Source organism: Vanessa cardui, chromosome 16 (genome assembly GCF_905220365.1).
Source record: "Vanessa cardui chromosome 16, ilVanCard2.1, whole genome shotgun sequence".
Lineage (NCBI taxonomy): Eukaryota > Metazoa > Arthropoda > Insecta > Lepidoptera > Nymphalidae > Vanessa > Vanessa cardui.
In genome coordinates, this window is record NC_061138.1 from 10137495 (window position 1) to 10140203 (window position 2709).

A 2709-nucleotide genomic window follows, 5' to 3' on the forward strand; every position below is an offset into this window, starting at 1 on the left:
TATAATCATAATATTTCGTCTAGATTGTGGTTGTGGCTTTACTGACTTTTAGGAAGTTTAGTTTGATACGACGAGGCAAGACAAACAAACAAACTCAGCTTCGCATTACCATATAACTAACACAATGCAACTTTAGTTATTATTATCAATAACAAACAGACTAAAACCTTATTATGTACGAATAATGATTCACTAATATGAATAAGATGTTGTTTCAGTTCTAATGAATAAATCATTAGAATATCAAATAAAACGTATGTGTGAATTCCTGAAATAGAAATGTATTCACAATAGAAAATCTCATTTCACGTACTACAGCCGAGAGCATTGAACTTGTATTTGTGACTGACGAGCTTCTCATAGCTATCTATGTACGCACAAAAGCGATGCTATTCCTACTAAATACGAGTATTACAGTTTGTTTCAAATATAGAATACCTTTACATATATACGAGTATACAACAATAATTATAATAATATATCTGTTTCAAAATAACTACCATTTAGGTTAATGACTATTTACAAATTAACAAAACTAACTCAACCATTAATTTTATTTTATTTAAAACCGGATAAAATAACGTAACTAACGTGATTTAAAAAATAATAATTACATTTTCAGATATTTATGGAGATATTTTACTTTTTTTAGAAAAAAAAAACAGTTATGCTGACAAAGACATTTAAAAATGTATTGAGTAATAACCGTTTTCTAAATAAGTTCGGAATAGGATAAAAAGCGTTGCTTTAGTATTTTTAAGATGAAAGACTTTTGGCATTGCAATTCAAAAGGTTGGCGAAATTACAAGGCAGTACATCTGGTAGAATAATAATTATTAATGACTGCGACTATAACGACATTTTAATATGTAACCATGCACATTTTAATATGCAGAATTGTTGTACGAAACGTATAAGGCTTTTTCATTTCTATTTCTGATAGATATTTATGCAAAAAGCCTTAGTTATAACAGTCAAATTGGCGTTGTACGAGTAAATAATTTCGTATAAATTGCCATGTTATCTGAGACGTTATGTCCTTTGTCAAGCGCAGAGGACAATTAGTCACAATACCCATCTAGCTCTCCAATGCAAATCATTAGTGCTTTACGGTAGGTTGACTGACGTTATGGTAGGCTATAATTAATATTGAATGATGGTGATCTAACCATTCTATTTCGATGTTTCAAATATTATCTTCAACGCATCAAAAAATTGTCGTAAGTGTTTTATGTGTCCAAAAATAAATTAACATTTAGCAAACAATGTCTCATTCGAAAGAATTTAATGACTAATTTATATATTCTTAATATAGACGGTATATCATTGACTAAAGTACATCATACATTTATAGCCGGTTGGGTGTTGTGTACAGCGCCCCTGGGGAGGTACCAACCGACACCTACTTAAGAATTTACGCGTGATGCTAAAACCAAAGCAATAATTTGTACAGCTTTGTTTCACATTGAAGGGTGAGTGAACTTTTTTAATTACAAGCACTTAAAACCTTTATTCTCTTAGTTTGATGAGGATTAAAAGTGGGTGTGATGGTGACCACTCAAATTGAGATAAGTCAGTCATCACATTCAGAGTTATCGTCCTGATTTTACAAAAAAAAATAAGAGTATTTTAATTTGGTTTACATTATATAAAGAAACATCATAAGCCTCTTTAGCTCAGTGGCAGAGCACTGGTCTTGTAAACCAGGGGTCGTGAGTTCAATCCTCACAGGAGGCACAACCTAATGTTCCCTATCATTTTTATTATTATCTATGACAGCTTTTTGATTTTTTACTTTTTTTTTAAATAAAACAAAAAAAAGAATTGTATACATTATATTTTTACATACAAAATGTATCGAATAATTTCATTTATATTTACATTAAAATAAAATAATTCATAACAAATATTTACTGTACTTTGTTAATAAATAAAAACTTAAGTGATCTTCACAAACACTAATTATAAAAAATAAATAAATATATGAGTACCTATTGTGTACTTATCATCTTATTTAAATATATAATAATATAAATAGTATAAATAAATATAAATATAAAACTAAATATAACTTACATTTTAATTACACAAATAATAAAACATCCAATTTAAGTGAGCACATATTATAAATTCCCGTTTGCACTGACAACAGACAAACTTACTTCTTATCTCATTAGTATATTGCGAGTATCTAAACTATGAGCACACGAGACGCCGAGCGTAATAACTTTAACAATTTCAAACTAGCTACAATACATTTAATATGTCTGATTAAAAGTAAATATTGTTTTATTTAACTGTTTACTTTATGTAAATAAAGGATTTATTATTTCATTATCTCTATGAATTTTACACACAAAAATATGTCATGTATGTATAATACGACTCAAATTAGATGCAGCATCGGCAAAATCGTAAAACCGATCACATCCGTAGTAGGTACGTTGTCGCAAATTATCAATATTTATTTCTTATGTGAATATGATCTTTACACAAACGTAATAACTGGTAATATCATATGACCTAATATATTCGTTAATTTGACTCGTCGATTTACATGCACTTGCTTTATGGTGGAACCGACGCGAGAATCTATAGCGACGAATAGCGTCGAATAGCGCGATAGGGAACTATTTCTTTTGGTTGTATAAATCGGCAATAATGCTACATCTAAGTTATGTCGTATTATACTCGTACAAGCACTCATTA

At 29.2% G+C, this 2709-nt stretch overlaps 1 non-coding gene across 1 annotated transcript; it reads left to right on the top strand.

Annotated features, from left to right (window-relative positions):
• Positions 1-1665: 1665 nt before the first annotated feature.
• Trnat-ugu lies at positions 1666-1737 on the top strand. Its single transcript has one exon. It is a non-coding gene; the product is annotated as a tRNA-Thr (tRNA).
• Positions 1738-2709: the final 972 nt, after the last annotated feature.